The sequence below is a fragment of the Dasypus novemcinctus genome, chromosome 21 (assembly GCF_030445035.2).
Source record: "Dasypus novemcinctus isolate mDasNov1 chromosome 21, mDasNov1.1.hap2, whole genome shotgun sequence".
Classification (NCBI taxonomy): Eukaryota; Metazoa; Chordata; class Mammalia; order Cingulata; family Dasypodidae; genus Dasypus; species Dasypus novemcinctus.
In genome coordinates this window covers 73,433,953-73,454,313 of record NC_080693.1, presented here as the reverse complement: position 1 = coordinate 73,454,313, position 20,361 = coordinate 73,433,953, and the positions used below count along the sequence as shown (strand labels likewise).

The 20,361-nt window shown below is 39.7% G+C and overlaps 1 protein-coding gene and 1 long non-coding RNA gene across 8 annotated transcripts in view; one reads left to right on the top strand and one right to left on the bottom strand.

Annotated features, from left to right (window-relative positions):
* Positions 1–20,361, top strand: part of LOC101424160 (ABC-type organic anion transporter ABCA8) — a 94,616-nt gene that overhangs the window by 10,870 nt on the left and 63,385 nt on the right. For 2 of the 6 annotated variants that reach the window (XM_058284627.2, XM_058284622.2), the window contains exon 1: positions 14,541–14,714. The exons of 1 other annotated variant lie outside the window; for it this stretch is intronic. The gene's annotated coding sequence lies outside the window, so the exon portion shown is untranslated. Of the gene's footprint in view, positions 1–14,450; positions 14,715–18,523; positions 18,768–20,361 lie in introns of those variants that run through there. 3 more of the 6 variants (XM_058284625.2, XM_058284624.2, XM_058284621.2) reach the window with 3 other exon arrangements.
* LOC139437175 (uncharacterized) lies at positions 3,548–19,772 on the bottom strand. 2 transcript variants are annotated; one of them, XR_011646931.1, is made up of 3 exons: positions 19,670–19,756; positions 18,860–18,923; positions 3,548–3,636 (listed from the first exon to the last, which is right to left on the bottom strand). It is a non-coding gene; the product is annotated as an uncharacterized lncRNA (long non-coding RNA). The 2 variants fall into 2 exon arrangements; XR_011646932.1 differs by lacking the exon at positions 3,548–3,636 and adding an exon at positions 16,547–16,662 and having other exon boundaries at positions 19,674–19,772.

The window sequence follows — 20,361 nt, the reverse complement described above, 5'->3', positions numbered from 1 at the left end:
AGCTTGTATTAGTTAGAGTCCTCCAGAGACACAGAACCAAAAGGATAAATATATGTGGATATTAAGAGATCTATTATAGGAATTGGCTCATATGACCACAGGGATTGGAAAGTCCAAATTCCACAGGGCAGGTTGCAAGCTGCAAACTCCAAAAAAGGTGATATTGAGTTCCCCAGGAGAAGTTGCCTGGCTGAATAAAAATGGAAATTCTCCTTTTTGACTACTGATCTCCCTAGTTCTCTAAGACTGCTACTGATTGAATGAAGAGTCTCCATTGTTGACTGTAGATGTAATCAGCCATAGATGCAATCTACTGGCTAATGATTTAAATCTGTCTATGATATACCCTCACAGTAGCAATCAGGCCAGTGCTTGCTTGACCAAATGACACCAAAACCTCAGTAAGAAGACACATGAAATTATCACAGAACTTTAACTGTTTTTGTCTTTTAAAGAGTTCATAGCATCTATGTTTAATATATTTGTTTACTTTTTCTTTATTTGCAATGATTATTCTCAAAATTACACTGTCACTTATCTGCCACCATAAATCTATTCAAATGTTCTGCTGCATAAGGCACAAGTTAAGTGACTGACATCTATACTTATACAGCTTTTGTTAAACTTCATTTCTTACTTACAGCTTTACTTTTTAAAAGAGCAGAGAATTTAGCTGAGGTGAGAAAGCAAGCCTTCCAATCTCCCTTTCTTAATCCAACAATTCATCCATAATTATAAAAATATTGTAGATATTTATTATTTTAGAATAAAATATTATCGAATTCTAAATAATAATGAATTATAAATAAAATTTAAAATTTGATGACCTTTCCAAAAATATTTTAAATGTTATTGGAAACAAGACAACTGTTCATTTCTTTCCATGCTTCCATGTAGATACAGGAAAACTCTGGGGGTGTCAAAGCAACTATTTATTGGACAATAATGAGATTGCAGAGATTATCACATGAATAATCAAAGATGGTAAAAGTACAGTGGAAGTACTAAGAACAAACTGAGTTAATCCTTTAAAAATTTACAAAAGTAAATAGACAGGGAAATGAATGTGGCTCAAGCAATTGAGCTCCTGCCTACTACATGGGACATCCTGGGTTTGGTTCCTGGTGCCTCCTGGAGAAGACGAGCAAGAGAGCAAGCTGGCATGACAGGCTGGCACAACAAGATGGCTCAACAAGATAACGCAACAAACAGACACAAAGAGGAAACACAATGAGAGATGCAACAAAGCAGGGGGTGGAGGTGGCTCAAGTGATAGACCGTCTTTCTCCCACATGGGAGGTCCCAGGTTCAGTTCCTGGTGCCTCCTGAAAGAGAAGACAAGCAGACACAGAGAACACATTGTGAATAGACACAGAAAGCAGACAGCAAATACAAATTAATAAAATAACTATAAAAATAGCTATAAAATAGACACACACATATATGTATATGTGTGTGTGTGTCTGCATGCATGCATATATGTATGTGTGCTAAAAATCATTCCCTGGTAAGATTTACTTGCATTTACAGAAGCCAGCCATTATTGCCAGGTACCTATGCAAGGAGTAGGTATACAAGGAGAAACAGCTCTTTTCCAAGAAGAAAGCAGCAACCCAAAGAATCTCTTTCTGTGTTAGAAAATGTTGGATACAGGGGCTCTCCACTTTTAGCTCAAGGCCTTCCTCAAAATTTTAGAAACCTTGAACTGAAAATTTCTGCACTCTCAGAAGTTAATGCTATCTCTTGTTTGACATGCAGGGAGGCCTTGTTTATTTCTTTTCAAGTGAATACGGACCTAATCACATCTACATAAAAACCACAAGTTTTTTGTTAAAAATGAAGCATTGAAACCACAATCTTCCCATACTGTTCAAAAAGGAACATGCTAGTACACTCTGAAAGCTTGGTCAAAGGATATAAGGTGAGATTATTTTGCTGACTTGTGCCTCCTTCCTTCAAACACAGCAGGCTTGTCAGGCTGGCTTTGCTACTGTCCGTCTGAGTGAAGTTGGCAAATAACTGCATCTCTCATAATTTCCATCCCCAAATTTGTAAAGAAGGGATCACGAGAGCAACCTCTCAGCCTTGTTGTGCCAATTACATGAGATAATAGTCATAAACACATGGCAAGCTTATCACATAGTGAAATTTCTAATAATGACTTCTCTTATTTTTAAAGCATCTGTTCTTGAGGTGAGGTTTTAGGGTTATTATGACATACTGGAACTGTTAAGAGTATAACCATTAAGACAATAAAACCAAGTGCAGGTCGGGTAGGTGGACTATTTGAATAATGTGCTATCTAACATAACTGGGCTAAATTTTTAAGGATGTTACAACCTACAAAACTCTGTTACTTATTAGTTCATTAAAGCAATTTGGGTGCTCTGTTGCAGAATAAATTCACAAGTTCTTACACCTCAGGGCTTTTGCTCTCGCTCATCATCAGTCTACAATTTCTTTCCTCTGACCACAGCTGCTGCTTATGGCTCTTGTGCTGAAATAGCTGTTCAGCAGACAAACCCTCCCTGTTCCCCCCAGCTCTTCCTCTGCTGTTCTCCATGACAGCATCTTGAATCTTTCTGCCAAAGCACCAGTTACAAAAGGATTTATTCTCCTACTTATTTGTTTATCATATAAATATAGCCTGGGAATACCATGTGGGCAGGGATACTGTTAATTTCCTTTCCTTTCTGGATAAACCTCTACACAGCACCTGCGACATAGAAGGAATAACAAAATAAAATTGTGTGAATGAAGTCAAGTGGTGGCCATTGTAATAAGATGTTTTATTCTGATGAAGGAATATATTGTCATATTTCAGCCATATTCACAAGAAGTACAGATCTAGGGTGCTTGATTTTTCAAGATAAAGTGCTACCTTTGCACACATTTGATTTTTTTAAAGCATATTTTTTATTTATTTTTAAAAGATACATAGATCACAAAAATGTTACATTAAAACTATAGGAGATTCCCATACGCCTCCCCCTTTTCCCACATCAACAACTTCTTTCATCAGTGTGGTATATTCATTGCAATTGATGAATACATTTTGGAGCACTGCTACACCATATGGACTATAGTTTACATTGTAGTTTACACTCTCTTCCAGTCCATTCAGTGGGTTATGGCAGGATATATAATGTCCTGCATCTGTCCTTGCAATATCATTCAGGACAACTCCAAGTCCTGAAAATGCCCCATATCACATTGCCTTTTCCCTCTCCCTGCCTTCAGCAACTCCCGTGGTCACTGTATCCGCATCAATGATATAATTTCTTCCATTGCTAGAGTCACAATCATTCTATAGTAGAATACCAGTAAGTCCACTCTGATCCATATTTTATTGCTCTATCCTGTGGACGCTGGGGTAGTGATGCCCATTCCACCTCTCAATTGAGAGGGGACTTCCATCCCACACAGTTGATGGATGGGACTCTCATTCCCACAGCTGTAGACTCTCTTGGTTCCCTAGTGTGGTGGTTGTCCATCCTCACCTCCCTGTCAGCTGACTTGGGTAAGTCCAATGAACTGGAGAGTAGGTGCTGCAACACGCTGAGGCTCAAAACGCAGCTGGCACAAGGACAGTCCAAAGATTCAAGTCTCCTGAGCATACACCAACCCTAGCACCAACTACAGGTTCAATAAAAGGGACAAAAGACAAAATAGACTTCAAGATAAAGTATGCAATTTGATAAGTTTTGACATATTTATACCATCCATTCAATCCCCACAATCAAGACTGTGAACATATCCATCACCTCCCAAAGTTTCCCAGGGCTCCTTGGTAATCCCTCCCTGCTGGCCTTCCCTATCCCACATTCTCAGGCAATGACTCATATTTCTGTGACTGTAGATGAGTGTGCATTTCTAGCATTTTGTATAAGTGGAGTAATGCAACATGTACTCTTTTTTATTTCTCAACATAATTATTTTTTAAATTTTTTTATTTAAAAGATTTTATTTATTTTTAAAAGATACATAGATCACACAAAATATTACATTAAAAAATATGAGGATCCCATATAACCCCACTCCCCATCCCCCACCCCCACTCCTCCCACATCACCAAATTCTTTCATCAGTGTAGCATATTCATTGCATTTGATGAGTACATTTTGGAGCACTGCTACACAGCCTGAATTATAGTTTATATTGTAGTTTACACACTCTCCCAGTCCATTTAGTAGGTCATGGCGGGATATATGATGTCATGCATCTGTCCCTGCAATATCATTCAGGACAACTCCAAGTCCTAAAAATGCCCCCATATCATGCCTCTTCTTCCCTCTCCTTGCCCTCAGCAACTCCTGTGGCCACTGTCTCCACATCAATGATACAGTTTCTTCCATTGCTAGAGTCACATTAATTCTATACTAGAATAACAACAGTAAGTCCACTCTAATCCATGTTTTATTCCTCCATCCTGCGGACCCTGGGATGGCGATGCCCATTCTACCTCTAACTCGAGAGAGGGCTTAGATCCCACATGGTTGATAGATGGAATTCTCCTTGCAGTTGTAGACTTTCTCAGGTCCTGGGTGTGGTGGTTGACCATCCCCACCTCCACGTTAGCTGACATGGGCAAGTACAACCAACCGGAGAGTAGGCGCTGCAGCTCCGCTGAGGCTCGGGGCCTAGCCAGCACACAGTCAGCCCAGAGATTCAAGTCTCCCGATCATACATACACCAACCCCAGCACCAACCACAGGTTCAGTAAAAGTGACAGAAGAGGCATGTGTAGAGAGGTCACATCACACTCAGGAGCACAAATTCCAAAGTAGATCCCACTGACAAGGCACTGAACTCCATTTGCCAAGACTGTAGGACCTGGGTGTCTCTGTAGCCCTCAGGAGCACCACTACCTGGGGTTGGATCTGAGATCCTGCTGAGACATGCACAAGCGTGACCCCTCTGATGACCTCCTGACTCTTTTAGAAGTCTCTTAGCCACACTCTTGATTTCGTGTGTTCATTTTCTGACCTTTTCCCTTTACTAGATTATTACAGAACCTAGTATAAAGAGAAAGAGAAAGATGGTAAGGCATCTTGGAAAGGCAATGTAGGATATAAGAATGAACTCTTCCCCTTAAAACAGTTTTTAAATGTAGCAAACACCACATATAACATTAGGAACCAATATTTTGTGAGAAAATACTTCCCTATTATTATGATTTTTAATTTTTAAAATTTTTTGTTTTGAAATACTTTCAAATTTACAGGACAGTGACAAAAATAAAACAAACCCTATACAGAGAACTCCAATATAACCCTACTCCCTCAGATACCCAGATCCACCAATTTTAATATTTTCCACATTTGCCATATCTATCCATCTATCCATCCATCCATCCAGCTGTCCATTCATCCACCCATCCATTTCTGAACAGTAGAGTGTAGGCTATATACATTATGCTTCTTGAACAATTAATGCTGCCATGTACATTTCCTAGAACAAGGTTATTCACTTATGTAACCACCTTAAGGGCAGTTATCAAGTCTAAACATTTAACATTAATGTAAAGCTTGTAGGCTATATTCCAATATTTTCATAGTCCCAGTAATGTCCCTTATTGCCATTTTTTGTTTAGTTTTTTATTGTGAGAACATAGTACAACATAAACTTTCTCTTTGCGATTACTCCTGAACATACCATTAAATAACAGTAATCATATTCACCATATTGTTGTACCCTTACCACCTGCCATTCCAAAAATATCCCTTTGCCCCAAACAGAAACCCTACATCCATTATCCATTAACTCCTTATTCCTCCAGACTTCCTCCCCTGGAAATCTATACTTGAATTTCTGCCTTGAATAGCTTATATAATCTCTGATGTTTTCTTTGTATTTTCTACAAGGCTTAAATTAAAAACCTAAATCTATAAAAATCTTATTTGCTTTGATATCAGCTTAACTTCAATAGTACTATACAAATGATGTTCTTAAACCCCTCCATCCCCTGACCTTTATGTGGTTCTTTTCACAAATTAGCTTATATTTTGAGTCCAAAATCACTGATTTATCATTTGTCATTTGTCTTTCAGATCTTGTAGGAAATGAAACATGGAGTTGTCAGCCAAAAATACATCAGTACTGGCATTTATATTAACCCATGCCACTACCCTCACCAGAAATCTTTATGTCTTTGTTCTACTATCTCTGGTCCTCATTTATGAAAACAGTTTCTCCAGATCTAGAATTCTTGGCTGGCAATTTTTTGCTTTCACTGTTTTAATATGTCATCTCACTGCATTCTTGCCTCTATGGTTTCTGATGAGAAATTGGTACTTAATCTTAGTGAGACTCCCTTGTGCATCACACATTGCTCCTCTCTTGCAGCTTTCAGAAATCTCTATCTTTGGCATTAGATAGTTTGATTATATTATGCCTTAGTATGGATTTTTGGGGGGTTATCCTGTTTGGAGTTCATCGAGCATCTTGGATGTGTATATCCATGTCTTTCATGAGATTTGGGAAGTTTTCAGCCATTATTTCCTTGAATACTCTCTCTGCCCTATTTTATTTTCCTTACGGAACTCCCACTATATATGTGTGTGTATGTGTGTGTGTGTGTGTGTAAGTTTGATGGTGTCCCACATGTTCCTCAGACTCTGTTCGCTTTTCTTCATTCTTTCTTCTTCTGCTTGTAACAGTTTGAATTTGGTGAATCCCAAAAGGAGGATTATGTTTTTTAACTAATCAATTGCTGTGGGTGTGAAATCCTTTTGATTGGACTACGTCAGTGAGGCATGACTCAGGTTGAGTTTCTGCCCTCTCGATGGGTGGGATATAAATGGAGACACAGACTAAGAGACACACAGAGGAAAAAGAACTGTCATATTGATCCTGACATGTGAGAAAAAGGACGGCAGGAAAACAGAAAAGCCCCAAAGGCTGAGAGAGGTCCCAGAATCTGGAACCAGCAGAGCACATAGGCATGGAAAGAGGTCCCCAAGAAGCTGGGCCCAGACTGGGAGAGGAGGCCTTGTAAGAGACAAGCCCTATGCCCACAGCTGAGCTCCAGGAAATGGTAGTCAGTCCAGAGATTCAAGTCTCCCAATCATACACCGACCCCAGCGCCAACCACAGGTTCAGTAAAAGTGGCAGAAGAGGCAGAAATTGGTGGCCATCATTGCCACATGGCAAGACCTCAGAATCAACAGTAGCTGACTTTGGTAAGAAAACATCCCCAATGATGCCTTGATTTGGACATTTCACAGCCTCAGAACTGTAAGCATTTACCCCCTAATAAATATCTCATTATAAAAGCCAACCCATTTCTGGTACTTTGCATTGGCAGCCCTGTGTTAAACTAAAACACTTCTCCTCAGAGTGAATACTTTCAATTATCTTATCTTCATGTTCTCTGTTTCTTTCTTCAGCCAGCTCCAATCTGCTGTTGAACCTCTCTGGGGAATGTTTAATTTCTATTATTGGGGTCCTCAACTCTGTTTTTTAATTCCTTCTCATGGTTTCCATCTCTCTATCAACATTCCTTTTGTGTTCATCTATTATTTTCCAGATTTACTTCACTTCTTTGTCCATGTTTTACTTAAACTCTTTGAATACATTAAGGACAATTTTTTTAAAAAACCTTTGTCTGATCACCCACATCAATGGTTTCTAATGTTTTATTTTTCTCCTTTGCCTGAGCAATCATTCACTAATTCTTTGTATGTTTTGTAACTTTTTTTTTGAAACCTGGGCATTTTGATATTTTAATGTGTTATCACTGAAATTTAGACTCTGAGGTATCTGTTCTTTGAGACTGTATCCAGCTAGTGTTGTGATAGAACTTTCCCTAAATGCCAGGAGCTTTAACAACAAAAATAAAGGAAGGAGGGGAGGACAGGGGAGGAGAGGGGTGGGGAGGGGAGGGGGGGTAGGGAGGAGGGAGAGGAGGGGAGAGGAGAAAGAATACACCCTTCCCATCTGTATATACATCATGTCTTGGGCACATAGTTCTGGCCCTAGGAACTCCTCTGTTTATACAATTCTGAATGTCTCCTCTCGCCTAGGAAATCTTTTCCCACAGTCCCAGGCACTTCCCTGTGTGTCCTACAGCCAGCCTACCACAGCCTCAGGCATTGCTACTTGACTGCTCACTTGGCATTCTGTGAAGTAGCTCTGAGAACTGCTTTCTACATGCAGGGAAAGCTCTGGGACAGCAAGCCCTTCAGGCCACACCAGACAGAGTGGGCCAGACATCCATACTCCCAGCATGTACACAAGGGTTACTCTGCTCTCTCTGGAATGAGGACCAGGAATCTGCCCTGGGAGCACAGGCCAGTTCCACACTGAGCTGGTAAGGGGCAGAAGAGGAGGCCGCTTGAACAGCACAAGATCCAATCACTTTTAAGTAGTCTTTTTCCTGATTTGGCACCTACCCTGTTACTACAATCCTTTAACTGTCTTTTAGAAGTTTGAGAAAGACGTTATCTACCAGTTCTTTCTGGTTGTTCAAAGTTTCTGCCGGGCACGGAGCCCTGCACATCTCACTCCACCATCTTGATCCGGGTGGGACCCTAATCTTATCTTACATTCACTTCTCAATGATGGAAAAATATGTTTTTCAAAGCCTAATATGTTGGGTATTTCATTTGTTTGTTTCACCTTGTAGATGTGCAAATGACACTAACACTTCTAATGCCATAATACTATGACTCCAGTACTTAACTTGAGGATAGAATTTTCAGTAGGCTGTAAAGTGTGGGTTTCTGGATACTCTTATTTATACTTTCCCATGTGTTTCCTTTCTCCCTGGCAGGGCCTGACAACTCTGTAATCCCCTTGGTCTCTCTCTGCACACCCTCCCTCCGCCTTCTCAAACAATTCTCATTTGCTCAGAATTTTTCTGTCATACAAACTTTTACTAAATATATTTTTCCCACATCTCTCCCCCAGTTTAAGTTTCCAGTTTGTATTCTCTAACCTGATTTGCACGTCCTCATCCTACCAGCCTCCCTCTCTTGCTAAATCTGGATTTGCTGTTTCATATTTCCAACATTTGGAATTTCTTTTTCCACCATTTCCGGTTTAATTAGAGGCCTACCTAGGATTGCAAACATCCTCTTGTCATTTTAGGCAGCTGATCTGGACCATCTTTAGAAACTTGGGGGAGGGGCAGGCAACCTCCTGACCACCCACTACATGGCAGAGGCCAAGGGTGCTTGAGACTGCCTAACCATCCAGAATGCTGTTTCAGAAGAAACTCTTCTGTCCTGTTGACAGCATCTTGGTCATCTGCTCTCCATTCTGGTTGAGCTGGGCACACCAACTTTCTGGGTCTCAAGGACTTTTGCTGACCTCCCCAGTTTGTCAGTGTGGCCAGTACTGGCCTGGGAATGCTAATGGCACATGTCCAGTCTGCTGGGCCCCTATTATGGCTCTACCTGTCCTTCCGAGGTATTTTGGCAAATAAGAAGGGTTTTTAGCCTGATCAGGTGATACTGCAATGGCTTCTGGAAAGGACCCATGGATATTTGTGCCCTTGAAAACCACAAACATCTTTCAATGCTTCCCTCTTCAGAATGTCTTTTCCTCCCGCAGCTTCCTGCTACCGTGCTGAATGCACTAAAGCACTGGCTCACATGTGAGCAAGGAACTTTCTCAGCATTTTTTCTTCCCTTTAAACATAGATTGCAAACATTGTGCAACACAGAAGCATAACACATGCACTTTTCCTCCTAAATCCAAGCAAATGTGTTTTTATAGTTTAACTGTGAGATGTGCTCAGTCCATAAATGTTTATGTCTTAACTCTTCATTTAATATGTGTTTGCATTTGCTACTTGTACCCTATGATGATGTAGTAAACCATCTAGATTTAAAATATATGAATCCTTAATAGACGTTCACCCTTATGAAGTTAAACAGAACTTTTGACCTAGTGGAGTACAGCCTCTCTCAGTCTATCCTGGAGCAAGCGGACCGTCTCAGTGTTTTTATATCATTCCTATAATATAAATGTATAATATATGGCTCTTCTTTGCACTCACTTGGAGCGCTCTCTTCATTCCTTTCTTCCCTTCCAGGTTTTTCTGAAACTCTCCCAAGAGCAGGAGCTGGAGGATTTTCAGGAAGAACTTGATACCTCAATGAAGTGGCAGCTCCTCCCACAGGAAGGAGTTTCAGCCCCTGATATTTTGTTTCTGTGAGAGAACTATGTTATAATTTCACTACAGTGCTATACAATTCTAACACCTTTTCTTTTTATTACTCTTTCAATTACAACACTTAAAAGTCTTGGTTGGGATGTTATCATTGACTCAGAAAGGCTGAGACATCCCTGATGTGGTGGGGAGGAGGAACAAGCGTTATGTAAATATAATGACAGAGTTGCTTGGCTGAGCGGAAGCCCCTGTCCTGCCCTACCCCCAGTCCCAGCCTTTATTTCTCTGCTTGTCACAACTCTTTTATGTTAAGCTTGGTTTGCTCAACAGTTAGGATTGTGAAATTCACCCATATGGCAGTAGATCATTTGTTTGTTGCTGTGTAGTATTCCATTGTATGAACACGCCACAGTCTATGTATCTGTTCTGGCTGATATGAAAAGCCCTGCTGTGAACATCCTCATACCTCTTTTGATGGTGATAAGCACTCATTTCTGTTATGCATTTGCCTAGAAGTACAACTGTGGGGTCATAGAGTAGGCATTTTGTTTACCCATAGTAAATCCAGTTATAAAATACAATTGTGCAAATTTACAGGCATATGATCAGTATATGGGAATTCTGTCTTCCCCATAATTCCCACTGTTTGATATCAGGGATTCTGGTGGGTGTACAGGGGTATCTCATTGTTATTTTAATTTGCATTTCCCTGATGACTTACAATGTTGAACATCTTTTCATGTGTTTATTGGCCATTTGGAAAATTTTTTATATCACGTGCCTGCTCAGATCAAATTATCTGATGCATTTTGTTTATGGCCTTGTGGAATCTCATATATATATATGAATATGAGTCCTATGTTAGATAGATGTGCAATGGATATATGCTGTGAATATCTTCTCTTGTGGTTTGCATTTTGTCTCTCTTATTAGATCCTTTCAATAAGTAGAATTTAGTAATTTATGGGTAGTGATGGTGTGCACTGTTTTAAACATTCCTTGGTTATCCCAAAGCTATGAAGATATTCTCCAAACGACAGTCTTAATTCCTTCTTTCTTATGATTATGTCATTAATTTCTGATTTTTCTGCCTTTTTGTCACTGTTAAGACCTTCAGTATAATGAAGAATACCAGTGATGATTGTTCCCTTACCTTTTTCCCAATCTTATGAGGAAAACATTCAATATTTTGCCATCAAGAGTGACATTAGCTATATGGATTTTTGTAGATATCTTTTATCATATCAAAGAGTTCCCTTTTCTACTTAGTTTGCTGAGAATTTTTATTTTGAATGGGTGTAGAATTTTATCAAATGATTTTTCTCTCTCTGTTGAAATAATGATATTGTTAATGCAGTTAATTAACTAAAGAGATTGATTTTTGAACATCAACGAACCTCACATTCTTGGGAATGAACCCAATTTCCCTAAGGTCATTTCTTATTTAGAAAGGCATGATTTAACTTCCAGTAATTTTCAACTATAAATTTATGTTATTGAATTCTAACTTAATTCTGCTACAATCAGAAATCAAGCTATGATTTCAAGCCTCCAAAATTTGTTCATACCTGCTTTATAACTCAGCATATGATCTGTTTTGGTCAATCTTCCCAAGGCACTTGAAAAAAATGTGTTCTGTACTTGATGTAATGTTCTTTATGTGTCAATTAGTCTAGTTGGTTAACACATTAAAGGCATTTTTGAGGTCTTCTGTATCCTTACTATTTTGTTTTGTCAAGTACTAAGAAGCATGTGTTTTAAAATTTCATCAAGGTATTTTGCATTAGTCTATTTCTCCTTTTAGTTATAATATGTACATATATGTGTACACATACACATGTATACATAGTTGCATACATATGCACACATATACTTTCTGCATACAAATTTTGGATTGGTATATCTTTCTGTTTAATGTCCTTATCGCCAATAAAATAACTTTAAATTTTTTAAAAAACATGATATAAATTCAGACTTACAGAAAAGCTACAAGAATTGTAAAAATAATTCCTAATTACCCTTAACCTGTGGGATCATACATCTGTCCTTTTGTGTCCGACTTCTTTCAGGGGGAGGTGGTTTTGTCTCTTGTTTTGTTGTTTTTCATTTGTTTTGCATACATGTCTTGCAAGATAAGACAAAACCCAGGTATATATTCTTCAAAGGAGTATATTCTTTTAAAGCATAGAAATACATGCATTAAATACATTAAATTTAGATGGGGCCCCATGTACTTGTACATTGTTTAATCAACTTATGCCATAGATTAAGAAACAGACTGTACATCTGGCACACTGTCCAACTGAACATCCTGTATTAGTCCTGTGGTGGTTTGGAGCTGTATGTACCCCAGAAAAAGATGTTCTTGAATTTAATCCATTCCTGTGGGTGTGAACCTATAGTAAATAAGACCCTTTGATGAGGCTGCTTCAGTTAAGGTGTGGCCCAGCTCAATGAGGATGCCTCGTAATCCTATTATTGTAGTCCTTATAATCAGAATGAAATTCAGAGAGAGAGAGAGAAAGCCACAGGAAAAAGCCAGAGCAAAAATTTGACAGAAACCTAGAAGAGAACAGGGAGGCCAGAGAGGTCGTGTGACAGAGGAGCTAAGGAACAAGGTTCACTGGCAGCCAGCCCCAGAATGCCAGTCTCTGCAAGAAAACATGGCCTTGATAATGCCTTGATTTGGACATTTTCCCAGCCTCAAAACCATGAGCTAATAAATTCCTATTTTTTAAGCCGATCCATGGCATTGGTATTTGCTAGAGCAGCCCACGAAACTAAAGCAAGTCCCTTCAGGCACAACTGTGTTTTTCCTTGCTCCTGTAGCCCAGGAGTTGTGCTGGTCTGAATGCCCCTCCTGAGCTGTTCCTCTGCTGTCCTCTCTCTGCTTGCTTGCCACCTGTCCTGATTCAGGTCTCCTGGTTCTGGAAGAGACTCTTCTGTACCGTTGACAGCATCCATGGTCATCTTCCCTCCATTCTCTGGTGGAGCTCAGCACCCCAACTTTCTGTGTCATGTGGTCATTCACTGCCTTCCCCAGGTTGTCACTGAGGCCAGTAATGACCTGGGACAACTCCAATGACATATTCCAATCTACTAGGTTCTTATTGGAGCTCTAACTATTCCCCCCAGTCTATTTTCGTTAATGAGAAAAATTTTCAACACAATTAGGGGGAAACCACAATGGCTTCTGGAAAGGGGGCCTCGGGAAATCTGCTCCCTTGAAAACCACAGATATCTTTCTCTACAATCTTCTGATACTTCCATCTTCAAAATATCCTCCTATAACTTCCTGCTATCAACTAACTGTGCAAAAACTGGTTTATGTGCAGGACAGGCAGCCTTTTTAAGTTCAGATGCCATATACTGCACAACATAAAACACTTTATATTATACACATCACAATTTAAAAACACATAAGCAAATGGGCTGGTATATTTTAACCCTATTACAAACTCCATCCCTGTGTGTTTATTGCCTTATCCTGTTAGTTGGTGATTGAATCACATCCCCCACAAAAGGTATGTTCAGGTCCCAACCCCTGGGCCTGTAGGTGTAAATCTGTTTGTAAATAAGACCTTTGAGAATGTTATTAGTTAAGGTGTGTCCACACTGAATGAGAATGGGTCTTAATCCCATATCGCTGAAGTCCTTATAACTAAAGGAAATTGAAGATGAGGCTCTGGGAAGCAGCCAGAAGCTGTAAATTAGTGGAACCCAGAAGAGAAAAGAGAAGACACCACCATTACATTGCCACGTACATTATAGAACAGGCCACTTGATGAACGCAGAATGTCCATCTTTTCAAGTGCACACGGAGTAGTAACTGAAATAGATAGTAGCCTGAGCCATGAAACAAGTCTTAGCAAATTTGACATACAAAGTATGTTTCCAGATCATAATGGCATTCAACTCAAAATCAATAACCGGGAGATTACTGGAAAAGTCCCCGAACACTCGGAAAGTAAACAACACACTTCTAAATAATCCATGGGTAAAAGAGTAAGTCTCAAAGGAAATTAGAACATATTCTGAACTGAATGAAAATGAAAACAGAAACAGAGGTACAAAAATTCCAATTAGATTATACAAGTGAAATGTCAATCAGGCATTCTAGAGCTCTAAGTAGAGAGAAGAGCTTTTGAATAAATTGAATAAGAGCTTCTGAATAAATTGTTCCATTTCTTACAGTTTAAAGACAGAGTTTTAAATTTCGATATTTACCACATTCATCTTGGAGATAAAAGAGAAAAGTTTACAGAGACTGGATTTCCTGTGTAAGACTGCTCTTTATAATATGCTAGAGCCAGACATCCAAGTAATCTGCTCCACAGGAACTAGCTGCATGTCAGTGAAAGCACAAACAATCCAAGAGTGGTCACGTGAATGTGGTATTTGGAAGGCCAGCAGAATTGAGATCACAGCCTCCCATCTGAAAGCAGTCTTAACACGAGCTTTTCACAGAGCGCAAACAATTAAGGCAAAACCTAGAGATGTAGTAGAGACCAGGAAACAATGCAAATCATTTTCTTTGAACTAAGGAGACCAGTGGATAAACTGTGCTTCTAGATTCCTTGCTTCAAGTTTCTTAAAAGTAAGTTCATTGCATTTTTTTTTTCTGTTTTGTTTTGTATTTTTTGCTTTGGGTTTTTCCCTTCCTTTTTTAAATCATGCAATTATAAATAACTGGATGCCAACCATATCTGGAGAAATTATTTTGAAAACTAAGGGGTTATTTTTAAGTTTTCCAATAATTGGTGCTTTATACTATAAACATAAAATTGTTGACATACTACATAAGAGTTTTAAAAATTATGCAACTATTTTAAATCATTTTAAGTCAGAAATTTAGTATGGGAATAAATTGAAATTGGCTAACAAATTGATTGTGAAGAAGAATTTTGAGAACTGAATTGTAAGTCTTAATGTTGTTTTTTAAGTTATAGCTATTCACTTTCACTGTAAAATAATTTTCAGGCATTTTAGATAAACTGCTTTTTGGATTTTGAGACTGTTATACCAATAATATTTACAGAAATATTTTTATTTCCCCTGTCATTTACTCTAAGATTACAAGAATTTTAAAAATGTGTGATGCTTCCCAGGATATTTTACTCTTTGGTACAATGTGTCAATCAGACTGTGAAATATGTAGCTTTTCATTATCAGAATATTATTTCAAATCCATGCTATTCCAAGTGAACAGAATTTTCATGTCCCTATACTGTAAGCATTATAGTCTGAAATTACCAACAGTGTGAGAAAAGAAATATCAGAGGTTTTACAATTTGAAACTACTTACTACTTGTATATTAAAAAGTTCATATGGTGGTAGACTTTTGATAAACTACAAAGCATACACAACTGAGGGGGGATAAAGTAGGCAACACTAACGTACACTAGAAAACATAAGGAGCTGGAGTCAGGCTGAGTCCCCCACATTACTTTGAGTTGCTGCCAAGTCCACAGAGCAAAGATCATTCCCTTGGCCAGCTCACTCTTCTGTAAAGCAAAATCCTTTCAAGGTCCACGCAGGCTTCTCTGCACTATAAGCTATGGAGAGACTCAGGCCCTTCTTGTTTGTCTGAACACCTTGGCCTGTGGCTGTTTTATTCTGGGAACTCTTTCCCCCTCCTCCTTTTATTCCATTGGCTTTCTCATCTCTTCACTGGGTCTGCTGTCTTAAAAAGGTGGCTTTCAGCCTCACTAAGCAGCTGTGTGTGGATGCTTCCTCTGGCAACGCTGCCTGAGATTCTCCTGGCTAAGAAGCCTCCCTTTGCTGCTGGCCTTGGGACCCCCTACCTGAGTTTCGCCTCTAGGAAATAGTGCTTCTTGGGCATGATCCCACTGTGAGAATAGGATGAAAACTTCAGGGGGAACACACGCACTCCTTATCATTATGGAGGCCTTCATGGGGACCCTGTAGTTTCTATCCCTAGGAGACCACTTTTCTCAAAAGTCAGGGCTTAAGAGCCAGTCGACAGACATCCGAGAGGAGCTGCTGGCTTTGTGCCCAAAAGCCCTGACCCAGTCACCTAGGCCATGCCTCTGGCCTGCTTCCCAGAAAACTGATGATCCTTCCAAAACCCCTTCACTTTTTAGAATTCAGATCAGATGCTCCATTTCCTTCCATCGGAAAGCTCTTTTGAGGACACTCAAGTCCCACAGTCTTCAGAGAGGCTCAGGACATCATCTCTGTAGGGTATAGGTTGACTGGGGTCATGGAAAGATGTGGCTTGATTATTATGCACAGAGGCATCTCTTTCTAGGAGATGGTTTGGGGTCCTGCTGCAAAAAAAACCCACGTCTATATAAATTCCCAGACCAGCCCCTCCCTCCCAACACGTACACACTCATACATATGTCTTTTGCTAAAGATGGAATGGGAATGTGCTGATTTGCAGCTGCTACCTGGGGAGGGTCCTGGTCTGCTACTGGACTCCTGCTCTCTGGTTCCTGGTGCAATATCTATGGAAGAATCATGCTGTTCTCCCCAGGCAATTTTAGGTAAAGTCCACAGGAAGTTTCCACAGTGAAGCAGTCTACGCAAAGGACAAAAAGACCTGAGTTCTTAATTCAACCTATGTGAACCCAGTTCAGGTAGAGTCTATTCCCACCACCTAAAGTACAAACCCAAATATCATATAATCCATTGGTCAGTCTAACTAACTATGGATGGCAAAAAGAAATCTACTGTATGTGCACTTTAAATTTAAAATTGAACCAAATTCTATACCATAATAACCAGGATGATAAGGGTTGGAATTCAGCAGGGTGAAAAAATTTAGAAGTTCTTTTTTATAAGAAGAGGATAGAGATAATAAATGACGATGTTTTCATAAAATGAGTTATAGTTCTCCAGAAAAGTCCAAATTTTAAGAGGTTTAATAAAGGAATATATCTTTTATATATTTGTGACGAGAGGAAATATGGAGAAAAAGAAATCTTTGTCAACTCAACAAAGGGTAAAAATAGAGACAAAATTAGAAGCAAAGGAAAAGGAGATTTAACATAAGAATGAAACAGAATGAAAGGCCATTGAAAGCAAAAATTTATACAGAATTAAATTCACCTCTAAAACAGAGTATCTATCAGATTGAATTATTTAAAAAGTGGCTATGAGTTTTCCATACATTGATCAAGGGTAAAAAAAATCAACAAAAGATTATAAAAAGGTATAGGAGACAAGTATTAGCTGAAGAAACCTAGAGTCTCTATGTTATTAGGAGTAGAAGCAATATGCCATTAAAACATAAGCAATAATCTTAAAAAAAAAATACAATTAGAAAAACATTAAAAAACAATAAAAAACATAAGCAATATAAATTTTATGCACCTAACATCTTACTTAGCCTTTATTTTTTTAGCATATTTTTTAGTTTTATTTTATTTTTTAATTATCTCTTTTTAAAGTTAATAGATCACACCAAATGTTACATTAAAAAACATAAGAGGTTCCCATATACTCCACTCCCCACCACCCACCCCCATCATTTAATTGTATTTTTTTGAAGATAAATAGATCACAAAAAATGTTACATTAAAAAATATGAGGTTCCCATATACCCCCCATCCCCCACCCCACTCTTCCCACATCAACAACTTCTTTCATCATTGTGGCACATTCATTGCATTTGGTGAATACATTCTGGAGCACTGCTGCACCACATGGATAATAGTTTACCCTGTAGATCACTCTCTCTTCCAGTCCATTCAGTGGCTTATGGCAGGATATATAACGTCCTGCATCTGTCCCTGCAATATCATTTAGGACAACTCCAAGTCCCCAAAATGCCCCCACATCACACCTCTTCTTCCCTCTCCCTGCCCTCAGCAACTACTGTGGCCACTTTCTCCACATCAATGTAGCATTTTTAAAAATCAAATCTGAAGCATATTCTGTAGCATTTTTTCTTTTAAATATTAAAATCTGAGCCAATAATTTTACTGAAGGCTAGAGTTGCCTGATGGCTCCCTGTTGCTCTGAGAGTAAAATCCAGCTCTCATAAAGGCACAAAATATTTTGCAGTTTGCCTCTACCTTCTTGTCTAGTCTCCTCGCCTAGTTCTTTCCCATGCTTTGAGTCAGCTTCTAGCTCCCTGAACAAGTCCTGCTGCTCCTCAGTCTTTGTAATACTAATGGTGGGAGCATTAGCTAAGCTTTCCTGAGCACTCCCTGTCCCCAGACACTGTTTAAAGTGCTTTGCTCCTTATGTCATTTACTCTTCAAAACAGCCAACTTTTGAGGGAGGAAACTGAGACCACGAGGGCACGGAACTTGCCAAGGCCCTGTCCCAGAAAAGTGGCAGAGCTCAGCGTTGCTCCCAGGTGGTCGCCAGCTAGAGCCCACGCCCTACTGAGTGCACAGCTGCTCCCTCCAGTCCTTTTTTCCCCTCTTGTCTAGCTACCCCACAAATACCTCACCAACTGCTTCAGCGTCTCCTCCTGGGCCTCCCTGACCAGCCCTGTGCCGTCTGGTTACATGACCTGCTCTGGACTCTCAGGGCACCCGTCCTGCCTGTGCCTCTGTCAGAGCCTCCACCTGCCACTGTCATTGACGACGTGGTGGACACATCTGCCTTCCTCGCTGAGCTGGGAGCTCCTTTGGCAAGTGAACCTGGCACAGATGATTCTCAAATGAATGCCAGGTAATTTCTATAGATTAATTCATTGGATCTTTATAGTAACTCAGTGGGGTAGGAGTTATTATTATCCTCATTGTATAGGTGAGGAAACTTACGCGTTAATAGAGCACTTTCTTAAATCCCTTTTAGCCTTATTCTTTAATTTGATCTTCTTGACTGCTGTGAAAAGAAAGTGAAAAAGGATTATCATCCACTGCCTAGGAGGAAACTGAAGCCCAGAGAGGGGAGGTGAAACACCCTGGCCCTTGGGGCACAGGTTGCAGCCGGGGAGGCCCTAGGTAGAGACCAAAGCCTTGCCGCACTTGTGGCTTCCCGGCAGCGGGGCGGGAGAGCCACTGCAGCGGCCACCAGAACACCATTGCGAAGCTGGCCCACACAGACCAAAGCCCCCTGCTTTACTTAGTTTTTAAATGCACATACCAAACACTTACAGGAAAAGAATAATAAATTGGTAACTATGTCATCAGGGTGAAAGATTTTAATAGAACGCTTTCATGAATTGATTGAGCAAATAAATAGAACGTTAGAAAAGATGTTGACTAGTTTGAAGACAACAGCTAAAAAGATATAAAATATGCACAAAACACTTAATATAATAATAATTTACAAATAGTAAAATATGCTACATCATCAGGGAAGTCTCAAGGAATTTCAAAGAAGTAACCTTAAAACCAGTAGTTTCTCTGGCCACAATATAATTATTAAAACTCAAAAATAAGAAGTCACTAAAAACAAAGAAACTTCAACATTGGGAAAAGCAAAAAAGCAATGCTAAGTAACATATCTGTGGGCTATTGTGCATTTATGATACATAACAAAATATATATATCACAGACAATAAGCAGTTATGACAAGTGTGTCTAGAGTGGTTCCTAAGAGGCTCTGCTGATCACGGATGGACTCACTCACGGCTCTGGGGAGGTGGCTGTCCATCTTCTGACCTAGGCTTCCCTTGCTGGACTGGCTGCGATGACAGCTCTGTTTGACTTGCCTCTACCTTCCACAGCCAAGCCCAAGTGTGCTCTTACATCATTGGCAAAGACACAAGAGAACAAGCAGACACATTGAAGGTCTGTTAAGGTCTGGCCTTGGTACAGGCATATCATCATTCCTGCCTTGTTCTATTGGCCAGAGAAATAATCTGCCTTTGTGGAAGATATCGCAAAGGGTACTGAGACAAGGAGAGGGGAAGGGTGGGGCCACTAATGCAATCAATCTACCACACATGAAAACTTACTTAGCTTCAGATCCATGATCACAGCCACTAGGCTAAAATGTATAAAAAGCAGCAAAGCAGAGATTAGGCTCTGGGACTAAGTCTATTCCAAATTATATAGTGGCTTAAAAACAATAAAATGGAATATATTCCATTTAAAGACAACAGAATATATTTTCTTGCTCATGAAACAGTCTAAGGGATCTGGTCTGGTCAACTTTGCTTTTTATCCCATGGTGGTTTAGGGAACTGGGTTCCATCCATCAACTGGCCTTGCTGTCCCCAAAAGTATCTAGCAGGCAGAAGGGGAAGGAGGCAGCATGGAGAGACCCACCAAGTTCTTAAGAGCATTGGCTCTGTAATGGTACCTATTACTTCCGC